Here is a 27,716-nt window from a genome sequence, read left to right on the forward strand (position 1 = left end):
TGTATTGCCAGATGGCTAAACGTTGACATTGGAACAAGTGTGAGTTTCTTGTGAATCACACTGAAGGATGAAGTCACTATGTAAAAGCTGGATACTTCTTAGCCAGACGGGAGTCACGATAGGAACACATACACTGACTCAGAGAAAGCAATTGTTGGGTGGTGGGTTGTAGGTTTGCTAAAGTCCAGTTTGGAAGAAGTGCGAGAATCCTTTCTAGGAATGCTTACATTCACTTCCAGAAAGCAGCGATCAGCGGTGGTTTGCAGGATTGCTACACCGCAGTTTGCAAGAAGTGCGAGAGTCATGCATAGCAATGCTTAAATTCCCTTAGAGAAAGCAACTGTCGGCGGGTGTTTTTTAGGCTTTCTAGCCTGTGGTTTGGATGCAGTGTGAGACATACATGGGAACGCTTACATTCACTTCCAGAAAGCAAGTGTCGCGGAGTGGTTTTTAGGCTTGCAAGACTTCTGAACGGAAGAAGTGCGAGAGGCATATACAGGAAGGCGTACATTTACTTAATGAAAGCAACTATAGTGGGATGCATCGGAGAATTGCTAAAGTCTGAGATTGGAAGAAGTGTGACCTTCCTGTCAAACACACTTGAGAAAGAAGTCATCACGTAGGACGGGGAGAGCTCCCAGCAGTAAGGAGTCATCTATAGGGACGCTTAAACTATCTTAGACAGAGCAACTAGCAGGTGGTGCTCTGTAGGCTGGCGAAACGCTAGAATGGAGGAAGTGCCAGACGGTCTTCTATATTAACGCTTCCATTCACTGAGAGAAAGAGACTATGTTGGGCGCTTTGTTACACTGGTAAACTCTGAGATTGGAAGAAGTGTGAGAGTTTCCTGTCCAACGCACTTAAGAAAGAAGTCATTATGTAGGAAGAGGAGAGTTCTCAGCTAGAAAGGGAGGACGCTTTCTATGTATGGGAACGCTTACATTCACTTCAAGAAACTATCGGGGGGTAATTTGTAGTTAAACTCTAGAAGAACTGTGAGAGTCCTATATAGGAAGGCTTGCATTCACTTAGGGAAAGCAAGTACGAAGAAGGAGTGGTTTGTAGGCTTGCTAAACTCTAGTGTTGACGAAATGCGAGAGTCCTATAGAGGGACGTTAACCTTCAGTTAGTGAGAGCAACTGTCGGGGAGGGGGGTGGTATTTAGGCTTGCTGAACTCTAGTTTGGAAGACATGTCCGAGTTATCCAGGAAGGCTTACAATCACTTAGCTAGAAAGCCAGTATCGGCGGTCGCCTTGTAGGCTTGCTAAACTCTAGTTTCCAGGAAGGGCAAGAGTCATATAGAGGATCACTTAAATTCACTCAGTGAAAGCAACTGTCGCGGGCTGCCTTTTAGGGTGGCTAAAGTCTAGTTGGAAGGAAGTGTGAGAGTCATATATAGGAATTCTTACCTTGACTTAGTGAAAGCACCAATGGAGCGGTGGCTTGTCGTCTTGCTGAACTCCAGTTTAGAAGATGTGCGAGAGTATGTATTCATAGGGATATTTACAGCCACTTAGAGAAAGTAGCTCTCAGGGGTGGTGCGCAGGGTTACAAAACTACATTCAAAGAAGGACAAGAAAAATATACGGGGGAGGCTTACATTCGGGTAGAGAAAGAAACTCTCGTGGGGTGTATTGCAAGATGGCTAAACGTTGACATTGGAACAAGTGTGAGTTTCTTGTGAATCACACTGAAGGATGAAGTCACTATGTAAAAGCTGGATACTTCTTAGCCAGACGGGAGTCACGATAGGAACACATACACTGACTGAGAGAAAGCAATTGTTGGGCGGTGGGTTGTAGGTTTGCTAAAGTCCAGTTTGGAAGAAGTGCGAGAATCCTTTATAGGAATGCTTACATTCACTTCCAGAAAGCAGCGATCAGCGGTGGTTTGCAGGATTGCTACACCGCACGTTGTAAGAAGTGCGAAAGTCATGCATAGCAATGCTTAAATTCCCTTAGAGAAAGCAACTGTCGGCGGGTGATTTTTAGGCTTTCTAGCCTCTGGTTTCGATGAAGTGTGAGACATACATGGGAACGCTTACATTCCCTTCCAGAAAGCAAGTGTCGCGGAGTGGTTTTTAGGCTTGCAAGACTTCTGAACGGAAGAAGTGCGAGAGGCATATACAGGAAGGCGTACATTTACTTAATGAAAGCAACTATAGTGGGATGCATTGGAGAATTGCTAAAGTCGGAGATTGGAAGAAGTGTGACCTTCCTGTCAAACACACTTGAGAAAGAAGTCATCACGTAGGACGGGGAGAGCTCCCAGCAGTAAGGAGTCATGTATAGGGACGCTTAAACTAACAGACAGAGCAACTAGCAGGTGGTGCTCTGTAGGCTGGCTAAACACTAGAATGCAGGAAGTGCCAGACGGTCTTCTATATTAACGCTTACATTCACTGAGAGAAAGAGACTATGTTGGGCGCTTTGTTACACTGGTAAACTCTGAGATTGGAAGAAGTGTGAGAGTTTCCTGTCCAACGCACTTAAGAAAGAAGTCATTATGTAGGAAGAGGAGAGTTCTCGGCTAGAAAGGGAGGACGCTTTCTATGTATGGGAACGCTTACATTCACTTCAAGAAACTATCGGGGGGTAATTTGTAGTTAAACTCTAGAAGAACTGTGACAGTCCTATATAGGAAGGCTTGCATTCACTTAGGGAAAGCAAGTACGAAGAAGGAGTGGTTTGTAGGCTTGCTAAACTCTAGTGTTGACGAAATGCGAGAGTCCTATAGAGGGACGTTAACCTTCAGTTAGTGAGAGCAACTCTCGGGGGGGGGGGTGGTGGTATTTAGGCTTGCTGAACTCTAGTTTGGAAGACATGTCCGAGTTATCCAGGAAGGCTTACAATCACTTAGCTAGAAAGCCAGTATCGGCGGTCGCCTTGTAGGCTTGCTAAACTCTAGTTTCCAGGAAGGGCAAGAGTCATATAGAGGATCACTTAAATTCACTCAGTGAAAGCAACTGTCGCGGGCTGCCTTTTAGGGTGGCTAAACTCTAGTTGGAAAGAAGTGTGAGAGTCATATATAGGAATTCTTACCTTGACTTAGTGAAAGCACCTATGGAGCGGTGGCTTGTCGTCTTGCTGAACTCCAGTTTGGAAGATGTGCGAGAGTATGTATTCATAGGGATATTTACAGCCACTTAGAGAAAGTAGCTCTCAGGGCTGGTGCGCAGGGTTACAAAACTACATTCAAAGAAGGACAAGAAAAATATACGGGGGAGGCTTACATTCGGGTAGAGAAAGCAACTCTCGTGGGGTGTATTGCCAGATGGCTAAACGTTGAGATTGGAACAAGTGTGAGTTTCTTGTGAATCACACTGAAGGATGAAGTCACTATGTAAAAGCTGGATACTTCTTAGCCAGACGGGAGTCACGATAGGAACACATACACTGACTGAGAGAAAGCAATTGTTGGGTGGTGGGTTGTAGGTTTGCTAAAGTCCAGTTTGGAAGAAGTGCGAGAATCCTTTATAGGAATGCTTCCATTCACTTCCAGAAAGCAGCGATCAGCGGTGGTTTGCAGGATTGCTACACCGCAGTTTGCAAGAAGTGCGAGAGTCGTGCATAGCAATGCTTAAATTCCCTTAGAGAAAGCAACTGTCGGCGGGTGATTTTTAGGCTTTCTAGCCTCTGGTTTGGATGAAGTGTGAGACATACATGGGAACGCTTACATTCCCTTCCAGAAAGCAAGTGTCGCGGAGTGGTTTTTAGGCTTGCAAGACTTCTGAACGGAAGAAGTGCGAGAGGCATATACAGGAAGGCGTACATTTACTTAATGAAAGCAACTATAGTGGGCTGCATTGGAGAATTGCTGAAGTCTGAGATTGGAAGAAGTGTGACCTTCCTGTCAAACACACTTGAGAAAGAAGTCATCACGTAGGACGGGGAGAGCTCCCAGCAGTAAGGAGTCATGTATAGGGACGCTTAAACTAACTTAGAGCGAGCAACTAGCAGGTGGTGCTCTGTAGGCTGGCTAAACGCTAGAATGGAGGAAGTGCCAGACGGTCTTCTATATTAACGCTTACATTCACTGAGAGAAAGAGACTATGTTGGGCGCTTTGTTACACTGGTAAACTCTGAGATTGGAAGAAGTGTGAGAGTTTCCTGTCCAACGCACTTAAGAAAGAAGTCATTATGTAGGAAGAGGAGAGTTCTCGGCTAGAAAGGGAGGACGCTTTCTATGTATGGGAACGCTTACATTCACTTCAAGAAACTATCGGGGGGTAATTTGTAGTTAAACTCTAGAAGAACTGTGAGAGTCCTATATAGGAAGGCTTGCATTCACTTAGGGAAAGCAAGTACGAAGAAGGAGTGGTTTGTAGGCTTGCTAAACTCTAGTGTTGACGAAATGCGAGAGTCCTATAGAGGGACGTTAACCTTCAGTTAGTGAGAGCAACTCTCGGGGGGGGGGTGTGGTATTTAGGCTTGCTGAACTCTAGTTTGGAAGACATGTCCGAGTTATCCAGGAAGGCTTACAATCACTTAGCTAGAAAGCCAGTATCGACGGTCGCCTTGTAGGCTTGCTAAACTCTAGTTTCCAGGAAGGGCAAGAGTCATATAGAGGATCACTTAAATTCACTCAGTGAAAGCAACTGTCGCAGGCTGCCATTTAGGGTGGCTAAACTCTAGTTGGAAGGAAGTGTGAGAGTCATATATAGGAATTCTTACCTTGACTTAGTGAAAGCACCTATGGAGCGGTGGCTTGTCGTCTTGCTGAACTCCAGTTTGGAAGATGTGCGAGAGTATGTATTCATAGGGATATTTACAGCCACTTAGAGAAAGTAGCTCTCAGGGCTGGTGCGCAGGGTTACAAAACTACATTCAAAGAAGGACAAGAAAAATATACGGGGGAGGCTTACATTCGGGTAGAGAAAGCAACTCTCGTGGGGTGTATTGCCAGATGGCTAAATGTTGAGATTGGAACAAGTGTGAGTTTCTTGTGAATCACACTGAAGGATGAAGTCACTATGTAAAAGCTGGATACTTCTTAGCCAGACGGGAGTCACGATAGGAACACATACACTGACTGAGAGAAAGCAATTGTTGGGTGGTGGGTTGTAGGTTTGCTAAAGTCCAGTTTGGAAGAAGTGCGAGAATCCTTTATAGGAATGCTTCCATTCACTTCCAGAAAGCAGCGATCAGCGGTGGTTTGCAGGATTGCTACACCGCAGTTTGCAAGAAGTGCGAGAGTCGTGCATAGCAATGCTTAAATTCCCTTAGAGAAAGCAACTGTCGGCGGGTGATTTTTAGGCTTTCTAGCCTCTGGTTTGGATGAAGTGTGAGACATACATGGGAACGCTTACATTCCCTTCCAGAAAGCAAGTGTCGCGGAGTGGTTTTTAGGCTTGCAAGACTTCTGAACGGAAGAAGTGCGAGAGGCATATACAGGAAGGCGTACATTTACTTAATGAAAGCAACTATAGTGGGCTGCATTGGAGAATTGCTGAAGTCTGAGATTGGAAGAAGTGTGACCTTCCTGTCAAACACACTTGAGAAAGAAGTCATCACGTAGGACGGGGAGAGCTCCCAGCAGTAAGGAGTCATGTATAGGGACGCTTAAACTAACTTAGAGCGAGCAACTAGCAGGTGGTGCTCTGTAGGCTGGCTAAACGCTAGAATGGAGGAAGTGCCAGACGGTCTTCTATATTAACGCTTACATTCACTGAGAGAAAGAGACTATGTTGGGCGCTTTGTTACACTGGTAAACTCTGAGATTGGAAGAAGTGTGAGAGTTTCCTGTCCAACGCACTTAAGAAAGAAGTCATTATGTAGGAAGAGGAGAGTTCTCGGCTAGAAAGGGAGGACGCTTTCTATGTATGGGAACGCTTACATTCACTTCAAGAAACTATCGGGGGGTAATTTGTAGTTAAACTCTAGAAGAACTGTGAGAGTCCTATATAGGAAGGCTTGCATTCACTTAGGGAAAGCAAGTACGAAGAAGGAGTGGTTTGTAGGCTTGCTAAACTCTAGTGTTGACGAAATGCGAGAGTCCTATAGAGGGACGTTAACCTTCAGTTAGTGAGAGCAACTCTCGGGGGGGGGGTGTGGTATTTAGGCTTGCTGAACTCTAGTTTGGAAGACATGTCCGAGTTATCCAGGAAGGCTTACAATCACTTAGCTAGAAAGCCAGTATCGACGGTCGCCTTGTAGGCTTGTTAAACTCTAGTTTCCAGGAAGGGCAAGAGTCATATAGAGGATCACTTAAATTCACTCAGTGAAAGCAACTGTCGCAGGCTGCCATTTAGGGTGGCTAAACTCTAGTTGGAAGGAAGTGTGAGAGTCATATATAGGAATTCTTACCTTGACTTAGTGAAAGCACCTATGGAGCGGTGGCTTGTCGTCTTGCTGAACTCCAGTTTGGAAGATGTGCGAGAGTATGTATTCATAGGGATATTTACAGCCACTTAGAGAAAGTAGCTCTCAGGGCTGGTGCGCAGGGTTACAAAACTACATTCAAAGAAGGACAAGAAAAATATACGGGGGAGGCTTACATTCGGGTAGAGAAAGCAACTCTCGTGGGGTGTATTGCCAGATGGCTAAATGTTGAGATTGGAACAAGTGTGAGTTTCTTGTGAATCACACTGAAGGATGAAGTCACTATGTAAAAGCTGGATACTTCTTAGCCAGACGGGAGTCACGATAGGAACACATACACTGACTGAGAGAAAGCAATTGTTGGGTGTTGGGTTGTAGGTTTGCTAAAGTCCAGTTTGGAAGAAGTGCGAGAATCCTTTATAGGAATGCTTACATTCACTTCCAGAAAGCAGCGATCAGCGGTGGTTTGCAGGATTGCTACACCGCAGTTTGCAAGAAGTGCGAGAGTCGTGCATAGCAATGCTTAAATTCCCTTAGAGAAAGCAACTGTCGGCGGGTGATTTTTAGGCTTTCTAGCCTCTGGGTTGGATGAAGTGTGAGACATACATGGGAACGCTTACATTCCCTTCCAGAAAGCAAGTGTCGCGGAGTGGTTTTTAGGCTTGCAAGACTTCTGAACGGAAGAAGTGCGAGAGGCATATACAGGAAGGCGTACATTTACTTAATGAAAGCAACTATAGTGGGATGCATTGGAGAATTGCTAAAGTCTGAGATTGGAAGAAGTGTGACCTTCCTGTCAAACACACTTGAGAAAGAAGTCATCACGTAGGACGGGGAGAGCTCCCAGCAGTAAGGAGTCATGTATAGGGACGCTTAAACTAACTTAGACAGAGCAACTAGCAGGTGGTGCTCTGTAGGCTGGCTAAACGCAAGAATGGAGGAAGTGCCAGACGGTCTTCTATATGAACGCTTACATTCACTGAGAGAAAGAGACTATGTTGGGCGCTTTGTTACACTGGTAAACTCTGAGATTGGAAGAAGTGTGAGAGTTTCCTGTCCAACGCACTTAAGAAAGAAGTCATTATGTAGGAAGAGGAGAGTTCTCGGCTAGAAAGGGAGGACGCTTTCTATGTATGGGAACGCTTACATTCACTTCAAGAAACTATCGGGGGGTAATTTGTAGTTAAACTCTAGAAGAACTGTGAGAGTCCTATATACGAAGGCTTGCATTCACTTAGGGAAAGCAAGTACGAAGAAGGAGTGGTTTGTAGGCTTGCTAAACTCTGGTGTTGACGAAATGCGAGAGTCCTATAGAGGGACGTTAACCTTCAGTTAGTGAGAGCAACTCTCGGGGGGGGGTTGTGGTATTTAGGCTTGCTTAACTCTAGTTTGGAAGACATGTCCGAGTTATCCAGGAAGGCTTACAATCACTTAGCTAGAAAGCCAGTATCGACGGTCGCCTTGTAGGCTTGCTAAACTCTAGTTTCCAGGAAGGGCAAGAGTCATATAGAGGATCACTTAAATTCACTCAGTGAAAGCAACTGTCGCAGGCTGCCTTTTAGGGTGGCTAAACTCTAGTTGGAAAGAAGTGTGAGAGTCATATATAGGAATTCTTACCTTGACTTAGTGAAAGCACCTATGGAGCGGTGGCTTGTCGTCTTGCTGAACTCCAGTTTGGAAGATGTGCGAGAGTATGTATTCATAGGGATATTTACAGCCACTTAGAGAAAGTAGCTCTCAGGGCTGGTGCGCAGGGTTACAAAACGACATTCAAAGAAGGACAAGAAAAATATACGGGGGAGGCTTACATTCGGGTAGAGAAAGCAACTCTCGTGGGGTGTATTGCCAGATGGCTAAACGTTGAGATTGGAACAAGTGTGAGTTTCTTGTGAATCACACTGAAGGATGAAGTCACTATGTAAAAGCTGGATACTTCTTAGCCAGACGGGAGTCACGATAGGAACACATACACTGACTGAGAGAAAGCAATTGTTGGGTGGTGGGTTGTAGGTTTGCTAAAGTCCAGTTTGGAAGAAGTGCGAGAATCCTTTATAGGAATGCTTACATTCACTTCCAGAAAGCAGCGATCAGCGGTGGTTTGCAGGATTGCTACACCGCATTTTGCAAGAAGTGCGAGAGTCGTGCATAGCAATGCTTAAATTCCCTTAGAGAAAGCAACTGTCGGCGGGTGATTTTTAGGCTTTCTAGCCTCTGGTTTGGATGAAGTGTGAGACATACATGGGAACGCTTACATTCCCTTCCAGAAAGCAAGTGTCGCGGAGTGGTTTTTAGGCTTGCAAGACTTCTGAACGGAAGAAGTGCGAGAGGCATATACAGGAAGGCGTACATTTACTTAATGAAAGCAACTATAGTGGGATGCATTGGAGAATTGCTAAAGTCTGAGATTGGAAGAAGTGTGACCTTCCTGTCAAACACACTTGAGAAAGAAGTCATCACGTAGGACGGGGAGAGCTCCCAGCAGTAAGGAGTCATGTATAGGGACGCTTAAACTAACTTAGAGCGAGCAACTAGCAGGTGGTGCTCTGTAGGCTGGCTAAACGCTAGAATGGAGGAAGTGCCAGACGGTCTTCTATATGAACGCTTACATTCACTGAGAGAAAGAGACTATGTTGGGCGCTTTGTTACACTGGTAAACTCTGAGATTGGAAGAAGTGTGAGAGTTTCCTGTCCAACGCACTTAAGAAAGAAGTCATTATGTAGGAAGAGGAGAGTTCTCGGCTAGAAAGGGAGGACGCTTTCTATGTATGGGAACGCTTACATTCACTTCAAGAAACTATCGGGGGGTAATTTGTAGTTAAACTCTAGAAGAACTGTGAGAGTCCTATATAGGAAGGCTTGCATTCACTTAGGGAAAGCAAGTACGAAGAAGGAGTGGTTTGTAGGCTTGCTAAACTCTAGTGTTGACGAAATGCGAGAGTCCTATAGAGGGACGTTAACCTTCAGTTAGTGAGAGCAACTCTCGGGGGGGGGGGTGGTATTTAGGCTTGCTGAACTCTAGTTTGGAAGACATGTCCGAGTTATCCAGGAAGGCTTACAATCACTTAGCTAGAAAGCCAGTATCGGCGGTCGCCTTGTAGGCTTGCTAAACTCTAGTTTCCAGGAAGGGCAAGAGTCATATAGAGGATCACTTAAATTCACTCAGTGAAAGCAACTGTCGCAGGCTGCCTTTTAGGGTGGCTAAACTCTAGTTGGAAGGAAGTGTGAGAGTCATATATAGGAATTCTTACCTTGACTTAGTGAAAGCACCTATGGAGCGGTGGCTTGTCGTCTTGCTGAACTCCAGTTTGGAAGATGTGCGAGAGTATGTATTCATAGGGATATTTACAGCCACTTAGAGAAAGTAGCTCTCAGGGCTGGTGCGCAGGGTTACAAAACTACATTCAAAGAAGGACAAGAAAAATATACGGGGGAGGCTTACATTCGGGTAGAGAAAGCAACTCTCGTGGGGTGTATTGCCAGATGGCTAAACGTTGAGATTGGAACAAGTGTGAGTTTCTTGTGAATCACACTGAAGGATGAAGTCACTATGTAAAAGCTGGATACTTCTTAGCCAGACGGGAGTCACGATAGGAACACATACACTGACTGAGAGAAAGCAATTGTTGGGCGGTGGGTTGTAGGTTTGCTAAAGTCCAGTTTGGAAGAAGTGCGAGAATCCTTTATAGGAATGCTTCCATTCACTTCCAGAAAGCAGCGATCAGCGGTGGTTTGCAGGATTGCTACACCGCAGTTTGCAAGAAGTGCGAGAGTCGTGCATAGCAATGCTTAAATTCCCTTAGAGAAAGCAACTGTCGGCGGGTGATTTTTAGGCTTTCTAGCCTCTGGTTTGGATGAAGTGTGAGACATACATGGGAACGCTTACATTCCCTTCCAGAAAGCAAGTGTCGCGGAGTGGTTTTTAGGCTTGCAAGACTTCTGAACGGAAGAAGTGCGAGAGGCATATACAGGAAGGCGTACATTTACTTAATGAAAGCAACTATAGTGGGATGCATTGGAGAATTGCTAAAGTCTGAGATTGGAAGAAGTGTGACCTTCCTGTCAAACACACTTGAGAAAGAAGTCATCACGTAGGACGGGGAGAGCTCCCAGCAGTAAGGAGTCATGTATAGGGACGCTTAAACTAACTTAGAGCGAGCAACTAGCAGGTGGTGCTCTGTAGGCTGGCTAAACGCTAGAATGGAGGAAGTGCCAGACGGTCTTCTATATGAACGCTTACATTCACTGAGAGAAAGAGACTATGTTGGGCGCTTTGTTACACTGGTAAACTCTGAGATTGGAAGAAGTGTGAGAGTTTCCTGTCCAACGCACTTAAGAAAGAAGTCATTATGTAGGAAGAGGAGAGTTCTCGGCTAGAAAGGGAGGACGCTTTCTATGTATGGGAACGCTTACATTCACTTCAAGAAACTATCGGGGGGTAATTTGTAGTTAAACTCTAGAAGAACTGTGAGAGTCCTATATAGGAAGGCTTGCATTCACTTAGGGAAAGCAAGTACGAAGAAGGAGTGGTTTGTAGGCTTGCTAAACTCTAGTGTTGACGAAATGCGAGAGTCCTATAGAGGGACGTTAACCTTCAGTTAGTGAGAGCAACTCTCGGGGGGGGGGGTGGTATTTAGGCTTGCTGAACTCTAGTTTGGAAGACATGTCCGAGTTATCCAGGAAGGCTTGCAATCACTTAGCTAGAAAGCCAGTATCGGCGGTCGCCTTGTAGGCTTGCTAAACTCTAGTTTCCAGGAAGGGCAAGAGTCATATAGAGGATCACTTAAATTCACTCAGTGAAAGCAACTGTCGCGGGCTGCCTTTTAGGGTGGCTAAACTCTAGTTGGAAAGAAGTGTGAGAGTCATATATAGGAATTCTTACCTTGACTTAGTGAAAGCACCTATGGAGCGGTGGCTTGTCGTCTTGCTGAACTCCAGTTTGGAAGATGTGCGAGAGTATGTATTCATAGGGATATTTACAGCCACTTAGAGAAAGTAGCTCTCAGGGCTGGTGCGCAGGGTTACAAAACGACATTCAAAGAAGGACAAGAAAAATATACGGGGGAGGCTTACATTCGGGTAGAGAAAGCAACTCTCGTGGGGTGTATTGCCAGATGGCTAAACGTTGAGATTGGAACAAGTGTGAGTTTCTTGTGAATCACACTGAAGGATGAAGTCACTATGTAAAAGCTGGATACTTCTTAGCCAGACGGGAGTCACGATAGGAACACATACACTGACTGAGAGAAAGCAATTGTTGGGTGGTGGGTTGTAGGTTTGCTAAAGTCCAGTTTGGAAGAAGTGCGAGAATCCTTTATAGGAATGCTTACATTCACTTCCAGAAAGCAGCGATCAGCGGTGGTTTGCAGGATTGCTACACCGCAGTTTGCAAGAAGTGCGAGAGTCGTGCATAGCAATGCTTAAATTCCCTTAGAGAAAGCAACTGTCGGCGGGTGATTTTTAGGCTTTCTAGCCTCTGGTTTGGATGAAGTGTGAGACATACATGGGAACGCTTACATTCCCTTCCAGAAAGCAAGTGTCGCGGAGTGGTTTTTAGGCTTGCAAGACTTCTGAACGGAAGAAGTGCGAGAGGCATATACAGGAAGGCGTACATTTACTTAATGAAAGCAACTATAGTGGGATGCATTGGAGAATTGCTAAAGTCTGAGATTGGAAGAAGTGTGACCTTCCTGTCAAACACACTTGAGAAAGAAGTCATCACGTAGGACGGGGAGAGCTCCCAGCAGTAAGGAGTCATGTATAGGGACGCTTAAACTAACATAGAGCGAGCAACTAGCAGGTGGTGCTCTGTAGGCTGGCTAAACGCTAGAATGGAGGAAGTGCCAGACGGTCTTCTATATGAACGCTTACATTCACTGAGAGAAAGAGACTATGTTGGGCGCTTTGTTACACTGGTAAACTCTGAGATTGGAAGAAGTGTGAGAGTTTCCTGTCCAACGCACTTAAGAAAGAAGTCATTATGTAGGAAGAGGAGAGTTCTCGGCTAGAAAGGGAGGAGGCTTTCTATGTATGGGAACGCTTACATTCACTTCAAGAAACTATCGGGGGGTAATTTGTAGTTAAACTCTAGAAGAACTGTGAGAGTCCTATATAGGAAGGCTTGCATTCACTTAGGGAAAGCAAGTACGAAGAAGGAGTGGTTTGTAGGCTTGCTAAACTCTAGTGTTGACGAAATGCGAGAGTCCTATAGAGGGACGTTAACCTTCAGTTAGTGAGAGCAACTCTCGGGGGGGGGGTTGTATTTAGGCTTGCTGAACTCTAGTTTGGAAGACATGTCCGAGTTATCCAGGAAGGCTTGCAATCACTTAGCTAGAAAGCCAGTATCGGCGGTCGCCTTGTAGGCTTGCTAAACTCTAGTTTCCAGGAAGGGCAAGAGTCATATAGAGGATCACTTAAATTCACTCAGTGAAAGCAACTGTCGCGGGCTGCCTTTTAGGGTGGCTAAACTCTAGTTGGAAAGAAGTGTGAGAGTCATATATAGGAATTCTTACCTTGACTTAGTGAAAGCACCTATGGAGCGGTGGCTTGTCGTCTTGCTGAACTCCAGTTTGGAAGATGTGCGAGAGTATGTATTCATAGGGATATTTACAGCCACTTAGAGAAAGTAGCTCTCAGGGCTGGTGCGCAGGGTTACAAAACGACATTCAAAGAAGGACAAGAAAAATATACGGGGGAGGCTTACATTCGGGTAGAGAAAGCAACTCTCGTGGGGTGTATTGCCAGATGGCTAAACGTTGAGATTGGAACAAGTGTGAGTTTCTTGTGAATCACACTGAAGGATGAAGTCACTATGTAAAAGCTGGATACTTCTTAGCCAGACGGGAGTCACGATAGGAACACATACACTGACTGAGAGAAAGCAATTGTTGGGTGGTGGGTTGTAGGTTTGCTAAAGTCCAGTTTGGAAGAAGTGCGAGAATCCTTTATAGGAATGCTTACATTCACTTCCAGAAAGCAGCGATCAGCGGTGGTTTGCAGGATTGCTACACCGCAGTTTGCAAGAAGTGCGAGAGTCGTGCATAGCAATGCTTAAATTCCCTTAGAGAAAGCAACTGTCGGCGGGTGATTTTTAGGCTTTCTAGCCTCTGGTTTGGATGAAGTGTGAGACATACATGGGAACGCTTACATTCCCTTCCAGAAAGCAAGTGTCGCGGAGTGGTTTTTAGGCTTGCAAGACTTCTGAACGGAAGAAGTGCGAGAGGCATATACAGGAAGGCGTACATTTACTTAATGAAAGCAACTATAGTGGGATGCATTGGAGAATTGCTAAAGTCTGAGATTGGAAGAAGTGTGACCTTCCTGTCAAACACACTTGAGAAAGAAGTCATCACGTAGGACGGGGAGAGCTCCCAGCAGTAAGGAGTCATGTATAGGGACGCTTAAACTAACATAGAGCGAGCAACTAGCAGGTGGTGCTCTGTAGGCTGGCTAAACGCTAGAATGGAGGAAGAGCCAGACGGTCTTCTATATGAACGCTTACATTCACTGAGAGAAAGAGACTATGTTGGGCGCTTTGTTACACTGGTAAACTCTGAGATTGGAAGAAGTGTGAGAGTTTCCTGTCCAACGCACTTAAGAAAGAAGTCATTATGTAGGAAGAGGAGAGTTCTCGGCTAGAAAGGGAGGAGGCTTTCTATGTATGGGAACGCTTACATTCACTTCAAGAAACTATCGGGGGGTAATTTGTAGTTAAACTCTAGAAGAACTGTGAGAGTCCTATATAGGAAGGCTTGCATTCACTTAGGGAAAGCAAGTACGAAGAAGGAGTGGTTTGTAGGCTTGCTAAACTCTAGTGTTGACGAAATGCGAGAGTCCTATAGAGGGACGTTAACCTTCAGTTAGTGAGAGCAACTCTCGGGGGGGGGGTTGTATTTAGGCTTGCTGAACTCTAGTTTGGAAGACATGTCCGAGTTATCCAGGAAGGCTTGCAATCACTTAGCTAGAAAGCCAGTATCGGCGGTCGCCTTGTAGGCTTGCTAAACTCTAGTTTCCAGGAAGGGCAAGAGTCATATAGAGGATCACTTAAATTCACTCAGTGAAAGCAACTGTCGCGGGCTGCCTTTTAGGGTGGCTAAACTCTAGTTGGAAAGAAGTGTGAGAGTCATATATAGGAATTCTTACCTTGACTTAGTGAAAGCACCTATGGAGCGGTGGCTTGTCGTCTTGCTGAACTCCAGTTTGGAAGATGTGCGAGAGTATGTATTCATAGGGATATTTACAGCCACTTAGAGAAAGTAGCTCTCAGGGCTGGTGCGCAGGGTTACAAAACGACATTCAAAGAAGGACAAGAAAAATATACGGGGGAGGCTTACATTCGGGTAGAGAAAGCAACTCTCGTGGGGTGTATTGCCAGATGGCTAAACGTTGAGATTGGAACAAGTGTGAGTTTCTTGTGAATCACACTGAAGGATGAAGTCACTATGTAAAAGCTGGATACTTCTTAGCCAGACGGGAGTCACGATAGGAACACATACACTGACTGAGAGAAAGCAATTGTTGGGTGGTGGGTTGTAGGTTTGCTAAAGTCCAGTTTGGAAGAAGTGCGAGAATCCTTTATAGGAATGCTTACATTCACTTCCAGAAAGCAGCGATCAGCGGTGGTTTGCAGGATTGCTACACCGCAGTTTGCAAGAAGTGCGAGAGTCGTGCATAGCAATGCTTAAATTCCCTTAGAGAAAGCAACTGTCGGCGGGTGATTTTTAGGCTTTCTAGCCTCTGGTTTGGATGAAGTGTGAGACATACATGGGAACGCTTACATTCCCTTCCAGAAAGCAAGTGTCGCGGAGTGGTTTTTAGGCTTGCAAGACTTCTGAACGGAAGAAGTGCGAGAGGCATATACAGGAAGGCGTACATTTACTTAATGAAAGCAACTATAGTGGGATGCATTGGAGAATTGCTAAAGTCTGAGATTGGAAGAAGTGTGACCTTCCTGTCAAACACACTTGAGAAAGAAGTCATCACGTAGGACGGGGAGAGCTCCCAGCAGTAAGGAGTCATGTATAGGGACGCTTAAACTAACATAGAGCGAGCAACTAGCAGGTGGTGCTCTGTAGGCTGGCTAAACGCTAGAATGGAGGAAGTGCCAGACGGTCTTCTATATGAACGCTTACATTCACTGAGAGAAAGAGACTATGTTGGGCGCTTTGTTACACTGGTAAACTCTGAGATTGGAAGAAGTGTGAGAGTTTCCTGTCCAACGCACTTAAGAAAGAAGTCATTATGTAGGAAGAGGAGAGTTCTCGGCTAGAAAGGGAGGAGGCTTTCTATGTATGGGAACGCTTACATTCACTTCAAGAAACTATCGGGGGGTAATTTGTAGTTAAACTCTAGAAGAACTGTGAGAGTCCTATATAGGAAGGCTTGCATTCACTTAGGGAAAGCAAGTACGAAGAAGGAGTGGTTTGTAGGCTTGCTAAACTCTAGTGTTGACGAAATGCGAGAGTCCTATAGAGGGACGTTAACCTTCAGTTAGTGAGAGCAACTCTCGGGGAGGGGGGTGGTATTTAGGCTTGCTGAACTCTAGTTTGGAAGACATGTCCGAGTTATCCAGGAAGGCTTGCAATCACTTAGCTAGAAAGCCAGTATCGGCGGTCGCCTTGTAGGCTTGCTAAACTCTAGTTTCCAGGAAGGGCAAGAGTCATATAGAGGATCACTTAAATTCACTCAGTGAAAGCAACTGTCGCGGGCTGCCTTTTAGGGTGGCTAAACTCTAGTTGGAAAGAAGTGTGAGAGTCATATATAGGAATTCTTACCTTGACTTAGTGAAAGCACCTATGGAGCGGTGGCTTGTCGTCTTGCTGAACTCCAGTTTGGAAGATGTGCGAGAGTATGTATTCATAGGGATATTTACAGCCACTTAGAGAAGGTAGCTCTCAGGGCTGGTGCGCAGGGTTACAAAACTACATTCAAAGAAGGACAAGAAAAATATACGGGGGAGGCTTACATTCGGGTAGAGAAAGCAACTCTCGTGGGGTGTATTGCCAGATGGCTAAACGTTGAGATTGGAACAAGTGTGAGTTTCTTGTGAATCACACTGAAGGATGAAGTCACTATGTAAAAGCTGGATACTTCTTAGCCAGACGGGAGTCACGATAGGAACACATACACTGACTGAGAGAAAGCAATTGTTGGGTGGTGGGTTGTAGGTTTGCTAAAGTCCACTTTGGAAGAAGTGTGAGAATCCTTTATAGGAATGCTTACATTCACTTCCAGAAAGCAGCGATCAGCGGTGGTTTGCAGGATTGCTACACCGCAGTTTGCAAGAAGTGGGAGAGTCATGCATAGCAATGCTTAAATTCCCTTAGAGAAAGCAACTGTCGGCGGGTGATTTTTAGGCTTTCTAGCCTCTGGTTTGGATGAAGTGTGAGACATACATGGGAACGCTTACATTCCCTTCCAGAAAGCAAGTGTCGCGGAGTGGTTTTTAGGCTTGCAAGACTTCTGAACGGAAGAAGTGCGAGAGGCATATACAGGAAGGCGTACATTTACTTAATGAAAGCAACTATAGTGGGCTGCATTGGAGAATTGCTGAAGTCTGAGATTGGAAGAAGTGTGACCTTCCTGTCAAACACACTTGAGAAAGAAGTCATCACGTAGGACGGGGAGAGCTCCCAGCAGTAAGGAGTCATGTATAGGGACGCTTAAACTAACTTAGAGCGAGCAACTAGCAGGTGGTGCTCTGTAGGCTGGCTAAACGCTAGAATGGAGGAAGTGCCAGACGGTCTTCTATATGAACGCTTACATTCACTGAGAGAAAGAGACTATGTTGGGCGCTTTGTTACACTGGTAAACTCTGAGATTGGAAGAAGTGTGAGAGTTTCCTGTCCAACGCACTTAAGAAAGAAGTCATTATGTAGGAAGAGGAGAGTTCTCGGCTAGAAAGGGAGGACGCTTTCTATGTATGGGAACGCTTACATTCACTTCAAGAAACTATCGGGGGGTAATTTGTAGTTAAACTCTAGAAGAACTGTGAGAGTCCTATATAGGAAGGCTTGCATTCACTTAGGGAAAGCAAGTACGAAGAAGGAGTGGTTTGTAGGCTTGCTAAACTCTAGTGTTGACGAAATGCGAGAGTCCTATAGAGGGACGTTAACCTTCAGTTAGTGAGAGCAACTCTCGGGGGGGGGGGTGTGGTATTTAGGCTTGCTGAACTCTAGTTTGGAAGACATGTCCGAGTTATCCAGGAAGGCTTACAATCACTTAGCTAGAAAGCCAGTATCGACGGTCGCCTTGTAGGCTTGCTAAACTCTAGTTTCCAGGAAGGGCAAGAGTCATATAGAGGATCACTTAAATTCACTCAGTGAAAGCAACTGTCGCAGGCTGCCTTTTAGGGTGGCTAAACTCTAGTTGGAAGGAAGTGTGAGAGTCATATATAGGAATTCTTACCTTGACTTAGTGAAAGCACCTATGGAGCGGTGGCTTGTCGTCTTGCTGAACTCCAGTTTGGAAGATGTGCGAGAGTATGTATTCATAGGGATATTTACAGCCACTTAGAGAAAGTAGCTCTCAGGGCTGGTGCGCAGGGTTACAAAACTACATTCAAAGAAGGACAAGAAAAATATACGGGGGAGGCTTACATTCGGGTAGAGAAAGCAACTCTCGTGGGGTGTATTGCCAGATGGCTAAACGTTGAGATTGGAACAAGTGTGAGTTTCTTGTGAATCACACTGAAGGATGAAGTCACTATGTAAAAGCTGGATACTTCTTAACCAGACGGGAGTCACGATAGGAACACATACACTGACTGAGAGAAAGCAATTGTTGGGTGTTGGGTTGTAGGTTTGCTAAAGTCCAGTTTGGAAGAAGTGCGAGAATCCTTTATAGGAATGCTTACATTCACTTCCAGAAAGCAGCGATCAGCGGTGGTTTGCAGGATTGCTACACCGCAGTTTGCAAGAAGTGCGAGAGTCGTGCATAGCAATGCTTAAATTCCCTTAGAGAAAGCAACTGTCGGCGGGTGATTTTTAGGCTTTCTAGCCTCTGGTTTGGATGAAGTGTGAGACATACATGGGAACGCTTACATTCCCTTCCAGAAAGCAAGTGTCGCGGAGTGGTTTTTAGGCTTGCAAGACTTCTGAACGGAAGAAGTGCGAGAGGCATATACAGGAAGGCGTACATTTACTTAATGAAAGCAACTATAGTGGGATGCATTGGAGAATTGCTAAAGTCTGAGATTGGAAGAAGTGTGACCTTCCTGTCAAACACACTTGAGAAAGAAGTCATCACGTAGGACGGGGAGAGCTCCCAGCAGTAAGGAGTCATGTATAGGGACGCTTAAACTAACTTAGAGCGAGCAACTAGCAGGTGGTGCTCTGTAGGCTGGCTAAACGCTAGAATGGAGGAAGTGCCAGACGGTCTTCTATATTAACGCTTACATTCACTGAGAGAAAGAGACTATGTTGGGCGCTTTGTTACACTGGTAAACTCTGAGATTGGAAGAAGTGTGAGAGTTTCCTGTCCAACGCACTTAAGAAAGAAGTCATTATGTAGGAAGAGGAGAGTTCTCGGCTAGAAAGGGAGGACGCTTTCTATGTATGGGAACGCTTACATTCACTTCAAGAAACTATCGGGGGGTAATTTGTAGTTAAACTCTAGAAGAACTGTGAGAGTCCTATATAGGAAGGCTTGCATTCACTTAGGGAAAGCAAGTACGAAGAAGGAGTGGTTTGTAGGCTTGCTAAACTCTGGTGTTGACGAAATGCGAGAGTCCTATAGAGGGACGTTAACCTTCAGTTAGTGAGAGCAACTCTCGGGGGGGGGGTTGTGGTATTTAGGCTTGCTGAACTCTAGTTTGGAAGACATGTCCGAGTTATCCAGGAAGGCTTACAATCACTTAGCTAGAAAGCCAGTATCGGCGGTCGCCTTGTAGGCTTGCTAAACTCTAGTTTCCAGGAAGGGCAAGAGTCATATAGAGGATCACTTAAATTCACTCAGTGAAAGCAACTGTCGCGGGCTGCCTTTTAGGGTGGCTAAACTCTAGTTGGAAAGAAGTGTGAGAGTCATATATAGGAATTCTTACCTTGACTTAGTGAAAGCACCTATGGAGCGGTGGCTTGTCGTCTTGCTGAACTCCAGTTTGGAAGATGTGCGAGAGTATGTATTCATAGGGATATTTACAGCCACTTAGAGAAAGTAGCTCTCAGGGCTGGTGCGCAGGGTTACAAAACTACATTCAAAGAAGGACAAGAAAAATATACGGGGGAGGCTTACATTCGGGTAGAGAAAGCAACTCTCGTGGGGTTTATTGCCAGATGGCTAAACGTTGAGATTGGAACAAGTGTGAGTTTCTTGTGAATCACACTGAAGGATGAAGTCACTATGTAAAAGCTGGATACTTCTTAGCCAGACGGGAGTCACGATAGGAACACATACACTGACTGAGAGAAAGCAATTGTTGGGTGGTGGGTTGTAGGTTTGCTAAAGTCCAGTTTGGAAGAAGTGCGAGAATCCTTTATAGGAATGCTTACATTCACTTCCAGAAAGCAGCGATCAGCGGTGGTTTGCAGGATTGCTACACCGCAGTTTGCAAGAAGTGCGAGAGTCGTGCATAGCAATGCTTAAATTCCCTTAGAGAAAGCAACTGTCGGCGGGTGATTTTTAGGCTTTCTAGCCTCTGGTTTGGATGAAGTGTGAGACATACATGGGAACGCTTACATTCCCTTCCAGAAAGCAAGTGTCGCGGAGTGGTTTTTAGGCTTGCAAGACTTCTGAACGGAAGAAGTGCGAGAGGCATATACAGGAAGGCGTACATTTACTTAATGAAAGCAACTATAGTGGGATGCATTGGAGAATTGCTAAAGTCTGAGATTGGAAGAAGTGTGACCTTCCTGTCAAACACACTTGAGAAAGAAGTCATCACGTAGGACGGGGAGAGCTCCCAGCAGTAAGGAGTCATGTATAGGGACGCTTAAACTAACTTAGAGCGAGCAACTAGCAGGTGGTGCTCTGTAGGCTGGCTAAACGCTAGAATGGAGGAAGTGCCAGACGGTCTTCTATATGAACGCTTACATTCACTGAGAGAAAGAGACTATGTTGGGCGCTTTGTTACACTGGTAAACTCTGAGATTGGAAGAAGTGTGAGAGTTTCCTGTCCAACGCACTTAAGAAAGAAGTCATTATGTAGGAAGAGGAGAGTTCTCGGCTAGAAAGGGAGGAGGCTTTCTATGTATGGGAACGCTTACATTCACTCCAAGAAACTATCGGGGGGTAATTTGTAGTTAAACTCTAGAAGAACTGTGAGAGTCCTATATAGGAAGGCTTGCATTCACTTAGGGAAAGCAAGTACGAAGAAGGAGTGGTTTGTAGGCTTGCTAAACTCTAGTGTTGACGAAATGCGAGAGTCCTATAGAGGGACGTTAACCTTCAGTTAGTGAGAGCAACTCTCGGGGAGGGGGGTGGTATTTAGGCTTGCTGAACTCTAGTTTGGAAGACATGTCCGAGTTATCCAGGAAGGCATACAATCACTTAGCTAGAAAGCCAGTATCGGCGGTCGCCTTGTAGGCTTGCTAAACTCTAGTTTCCAGGAAGGGCAAGAGTCATATAGAGGATCACTTAAATTCACTCAGTGAAAGCAACTGTCGCAGGCTGCCTTTTAGGGTGGCTAAACTCTAGTTGGAAGGAAGTGTGAGAGTCATATATAGGAATTCTTACCTTGACTTAGTGAAAGCACCTATGGAGCGGTGGCTTGTCGTCTTGCTGAACTCCAGTTTGGAAGATGTGCGAGAGTATGTATTCATAGGGATATTTACAGCCACTTAGAGAAAGTAGCTCTCAGGGCTGGTGCGCAGGGTTACAAAACGACATTCAAAGAAGGACAAGAAAAATATACGGGGGAGGCTTACATTCGGGTAGAGAAAGCAACTCTCGTGGGGTGTATTGCCAGATGGCTAAACGTTGAGATTGGAACAAGTGTGAGTTTCTTGTGAATCACACTGAAGGATGAAGTCACTATGTAAAAGCTGGATACTTCTTAGCCAGACGGGAGTCACGATAGGAACACATACACTGACTGAGAGAAAGCAATTGTTGGGCGGTGGGTTGTAGGTTTGCTAAAGTCCAGTTTGGAAGAAGTGCGAGAATCCTTTATAGGAATGCTTCCATTCACTTCCAGAAAGCAGCGATCAGCGGTGGTTTGCAGGATTGCTACACCGCAGTTTGCAAGAAGTGCGAGAGTCGTGCATAGCAATGCTTAAATTCCCTTAGAGAAAGCAACTGTCGGCGGGTGATTTTTAGGCTTTCTAGCCTCTGGTTTGGATGAAGTGTGAGACATACATGGGAACGCTTACATTCCCTTCCAGAAAGCAAGTGTCGCGGAGTGGTTTTTAGGCTTGCAAGACTTCTGAACGGAAGAAGTGCGAGAGGCATATACAGGAAGGCGTACATTTACTTAATGAAAGCAACTATAGTGGGATGCATTGGAGAATTGCTAAAGTCTGAGATTGGAAGAAGTGTGACCTTCCTGTCAAACACACTTGAGAAAGAAGTCATCACGTAGGACGGGGAGAGCTCCCAGCAGTAAGGAGTCATGTATAGGGACGCTTAAACTAACTTAGAGCGAGCAACTAGCAGGTGGTGCTCTGTAGGCTGGCTAAACGCTAGAATGGAGGAAGTGCCAGACGGTCTTCTATATTAACGCTTACATTCACTGAGAGAAAGAGACTATGTTGGGCGCTTTGTTACACTGGTAAACTCTGAGATTGGAAGAAGTGTGAGAGTTTCCTGTCCAACGCACTTAAGAAAGAAGTCATTATGTAGGAAGAGGAGAGTTCTCGGCTAGAAAGGGAGGAGGCTTTCTATGTATGGGAACGCTTACATTCACTTCAAGAAACTATCGGGGGGTAATTTGTAGTTAAACTCTAGAAGAACTGTGAGAGTCCTATATAGGAAGGCTTGCATTCACTTAGGGAAAGCAAGTACGAAGAAGGAGTGGTTTGTAGGCTTGCTAAACTCTAGTGTTGACGAAATGCGAGAGTCCTATAGAGGGACGTTAACCTTCAGTTAGTGAGAGCAACTCTCGGGGAGGGGGGTGGTATTTAGGCTTGCTGAACTCTAGTTTGGAAGACATGTCCGAGTTATCCAGGAAGGCTTGCAATCACTTAGCTAGAAAGCCAGTATCGGCGGTCGCCTTGTAGGCTTGCTAAACTCTAGTTTCCAGGAAGGGCAAGAGTCATATAGAGGATCACTTAAATTCACTCAGTGAAAGCAACTGTCGCGGGCTGCCTTTTAGGGTGGCTAAACTCTAGTTGGAAAGAAGTGTGAGAGTCATATATAGGAATTCTTACCTTGACTTAGTGAAAGCACCTATGGAGCGGTGGCTTGTCGTCTTGCTGAACTCCAGTTTGGAAGATGTGCGAGAGTATGTATTCATAGGGATATTTACAGCCACTTAGAGAAAGTAGCTCTCAGGGCTGGTGCGCAGGGTTACAAAACGACATTCAAAGAAGGACAAGAAAAATATACGGGGGAGGCTTACATTCGGGTAGAGAAAGCAACTCTCGTGGGGTGTATTGCCAGATGGCTAAACGTTGAGATTGGAACAAGTGTGAGTTTCTTGTGAATCACACTGAAGGATGAAGTCACTATGTAAAAGCTGGATACTTCTTAGCCAGACGGGAGTCACGATAGGAACACATACACTGACTGAGAGAAAGCAATTGTTGGGTGGTGGGTTGTAGGTTTGCTAAAGTCCACTTTGGAAGAAGTGCGAGAATCCTTTATAGGAATGCTTACATTCACTTCCAGAAAGCAGCGATCAGCGGTGGTTTGCAGGATTGCTACACCGCAGTTTGCAAGAAGTGCGAGAGTCGTGCATAGCAATGCTTAAATTCCCTTAGAGAAAGCAACTGTCGGCGGGTGATTTTTAGGCTTTCTAGCCTCTGGTTTGGATGAAGTGTGAGACATACATGGGAACGCTTACATTCCCTTCCAGAAAGCAAGTGTCGCGGAGTGGTTTTTAGGCTTGCAAGACTTCTGAACGGAAGAAGTGCGAGAGGCATATACAGGAAGGCGTACATTTACTTAATGAAAGCAACTATAGTGGGCTGCATTGGAGAATTGCTAAAGTCTGAGATTGGAAGAAGTGTGACCTTCCTGTCAAACACACTTGAGAAAGAAGTCATCACGTAGGACGGGGAGAGCTCCCAGCAGTAAGGAGTCATGTATAGGGACGCTTAAACTAACATAGAGCGAGCAACTAGCAGGTGGTGCTCTGTAGGCTGGCTAAACGCTAGAATGGAGGAAGTGCCAGACGGTCTTCTATATGAACGCTTACATTCACTGAGAGAAAGAGACTATGTTGGGCGCTTTGTTACACTGGTAAACTCTGAGATTGGAAGAAGTGTGAGAGTTTCCTGTCCAACGCACTTAAGAAAGAAGTCATTATGTAGGAAGAGGAGAGTTCTCGGCTAGAAAGGGAGGAGGCTTTCTATGTATGGGAACGCTTACATTCACTTCAAGAAACTATCGGGGGGTAATTTGTAGTTAAACTCTAGAAGAACTGTGAGAGTCCTATATAGGAAGGCTTGCATTCACTTAGGGAAAGCAAGTACGAAGAAGGAGTGGTTTGTAGGCTTGCTAAACTCTAGTGTTGACGAAATGCGAGAGTCCTATAGAGGGACGTTAACCTTCAGTTAGTGAGAGCAACTCTCGGGGGGGGGGGTGGTATTTAGGCTTGCTGAACTCTAGTTTGGAAGACATGTCCGAGTTATCCAGGAAGGCTTGCAATCACTTAGCTAGAAAGCCAGTATCGGCGGTCGCCTTGTAGGCTTGCTAAACTCTAGTTTCCAGGAAGGGCAAGAGTCATATAGAGGATCACTTAAATTCACTCAGTGAAAGCAACTGTCGCGGGCTGCCTTTTAGGGTGGCTAAACTCTAGTTGGAAAGAAGTGTGAGAGTCATATATAGGAATTCTTACCTTGACTTAGTGAAAGCACCTATGGAGCGGTGGCTTGTCGTCTTGCTGAACTCCAGTTTGGAAGATGTGCGAGAGTATGTATTCATAGGGATATTTACAGCCACTTAGAGAAAGTAGCTCTCAGGGCTGGTGCGCAGGGTTACAAAACGACATTCAAAGAAGGACAAGAAAAATATACGGGGGAGGCTTACATTCGGGTAGAGAAAGCAACTCTCGTGGGGTGTATTGCCAGATGGCTAAACGTTGAGATTGGAACAAGTGTGAGTTTCTTGTGAATCACACTGAAGGATGAAGTCACTATGTAAAAGCTGGATACTTCTTAGCCAGACGGGAGTCACGATAGGAACACATACACTGACTGAGAGAAAGCAATTGTTGGGTGGTGGGTTGTAGGTTTGCTAAAGTCCACTTTGGAAGAAGTGCGAGAATCCTTTATAGGAATGCTTACATTCACTTCCAGAAAGCAGCGATCAGCGGTGGTTTGCAGGATTGCTACACCGCAGTTTGCAAGAAGTGCGAGAGTCGTGCATAGCAATGCTTAAATTCCCTTAGAGAAAGCAACTGTCGGCGGGTGATTTTTAGGCTTTCTAGCCTCTGGTTTGGATGAAGTGTGAGACATACATGGGAACGCTTACATTCCCTTCCAGAAAGCAAGTGTCGCGGAGTGGTTTTTAGGCTTGCAAGACTTCTGAACGGAAGAAGTGCGAGAGGCATATACAGGAAGGCGTACATTTACTTAATGAAAGCAACTATAGTGGGCTGCATTGGAGAATTGCTAAAGTCTGAGATTGGAAGAAGTGTGACCTTCCTGTCAAACACACTTGAGAAAGAAGTCATCACGTAGGACGGGGAGAGCTCCCAGCAGTAAGGAGTCATGTATAGGGACGCTTAAACTAACTTAGAGCGAGCAACTAGCAGGTGGTGCTCTGTAGGCTGGCTAAACGCTAGAATGGAGGAAGTGCCAGACGGTCTTCTATATGAACGCTTACATTCACTGAGAGAAAGAGACTATGTTGGGCGCTTTGTTACACTGGTAAACTCTGAGATTGGAAGAAGTGTGAGAGTTTCCTGTCCAACGCACTTAAGAAAGAAGTCATTATGTAGGAAGAGGAGAGTTCTCGGCTAGAAAGGGAGGAGGCTTTCTATGTATGGGAACGCTTACATTCACTTCAAGAAACTATCGGGGGGTAATTTGTAGTTAAACTCTAGAAGAACTGTGAGAGTCCTATATAGGAAGGCTTGCATTCACTTAGGGAAAGCAAGTACGAAGAAGGAGTGGTTTGTAGGCTTGCTAAACTCTAGTGTTGACGAAATGCGAGAGTCCTATAGAGGGACGTTAACCTTCAGTTAGTGAGAGCAACTCTCGGGGGGGGGGGTGGTATTTAGGCTTGCTGAACTCTAGTTTGGAAGACATGTCCGAGTTATCCAGGAAGGCTTGCAATCACTTAGCTAGAAAGCCAGTATCGGCGGTCGCCTTGTAGGCTTGCTAAACTCTAGTTTCCAGGAAGGGCAAGAGTCATATAGAGGATCACTTAAATTCACTCAGTGAAAGCAACTGTCGCGGGCTGCCTTTTAGGGTGGCTAAACTCTAGTTGGAAAGAAGTGTGAGAGTCATATATAGGAATTCTTACCTTGACTTAGTGAAAGCACCTATGGAGCGGTGGCTTGTCGTCTTGCTGAACTCCAGTTTGGAAGATGTGCGAGAGTATGTATTCATAGGGATATTTACAGCCACTTAGAGAAAGTAGCTCTCAGGGCTGGTGCGCAGGGTTACAAAACGACATTCAAAGAAGGACAAGAAAAATATACGGGGGAGGCTTACATTCGGGTAGAGAAAGCAACTCTCGTGGGGTGTATTGCTAGATGGCTAAACGTTGAGATTGGAACAAGTGTGAGTTTCTTGTGAATCACACTGAAGGATGAAGTCACTATGTAAAAGCTGGATACTTCTTAGCCAGACGGGAGTCACGATAGGAACACATACACTGACTGAGAGAAAGCAATTGTTGGGCGGTGGGTTGTAGGTTTGCTAAAGTCCACTTTGGAAGAAGTGCGAGAATCCTTTATAGGAATGCTTCCATTCACTTCCAGAAAGCAGCGATCAGCGGTGGTTTGCAGGATTGCTACACCGCAGTTTGCAAGAAGTGCGAGAGTCGTGCATAGCAATGCTTAAATTCCCTTAGAGAAAGCAACTGTCGGCGGGTGATTTTTAGGCTTTCTAGCCTCTGGTTTGGATGAAGTGTGAGACATACATGGGAACGCTTACATTCCCTTCCAGAAAGCAAGTGTCGCGGAGTGGTTTTTAGGCTTGCAAGACTTCTGAACGGAAGAAGTGCGAGAGGCATATACAGGAAGGCGTACATTTACTTAATGAAAGCAACTATAGTGGGCTGCATTGGAGAATTGCTAAAGTCTGAGATTGGAAGAAGTGTGACCTTCCTGTCAAACACACTTGAGAAAGAAGTCATCACGTAGGACGGGGAGAGCTCCCAGCAGTAAGGAGTCATGTATAGGGACGCTTAAACTAACTTAGAGCGAGCAACTAGCAGGTGGTGCTCTGTAGGCTGGCTAAACGCTAGAATGGAGGAAGTGCCAGACGGTCTTCTATATTAACGCTTACATTCACTGAGAGAAAGAGACTATGTTGGGCGCTTTGTTACACTGGTAAACTCTGAGATTGGAAGAAGTGTGAGAGTTTCCTGTCCAACGCACTTAAGAAAGAAGTCATTATGTAGGAAGAGGAGAGTTCTCGGCTAGAAAGGGAGGAGGCTTTCTATGTATGGGAACGCTTACATTCACTTCAAGAAACTATCGGGGGGTAATTTGTAGTTAAACTCTAGAAGAACTGTGAGAGTCCTATATAGGAAGGCTTGCATTCACTTAGGGAAAGCAAGTACGAAGAAGGAGTGGTTTGTAGGCTTGCTAAACTCTAGTGTTGACGAAATGCGAGAGTCCTATAGAGGGACGTTAACCTTCAGTTAGTGAGAGCAACTCTCGGGGAGGGGGGTGGTATTTAGGCTTGCTGAACTCTAGTTTGGAAGACATGTCCGAGTTATCCAGGAAGGCTTACAATCACTTAGCTAGAAAGCCAGTATCGGCGGTCTCCTTGTAGGCTTGCTAAACTCTAGTTTCCAGGAAGGGCAAGAGTCATATAGAGGATCACTTAAATTCACTCAGTGAAAGCAACTGTCGCAGGCTGCCTTTTAGGGTGGCTAAACTCTAGTTGGAAGGAAGTGTGAGAGTCATATATAGGAATTGTTACCTTGACTTAGTGAAAGCACCTATGGAGCGGTGGCTTGTCGTCTTGCTGAACTCCAGTTTGGAAGATGTGCGAGAGTATGTATTCATAGGGATATTTACAGCCACTTAGAGAAAGTAGCTCTCAGGGCTGGTGCGCAGGGTTACAAAACTACATTCAAAGAAGGACAAGAAAAATATACGGGGGAGGCTTACATTCGGGTAGAGA

The sequence above is a fragment of the Eulemur rufifrons genome, chromosome 8, assembly GCF_041146395.1.
Source record: "Eulemur rufifrons isolate Redbay chromosome 8, OSU_ERuf_1, whole genome shotgun sequence".
Classification (NCBI taxonomy): domain Eukaryota; kingdom Metazoa; phylum Chordata; class Mammalia; order Primates; family Lemuridae; genus Eulemur; species Eulemur rufifrons.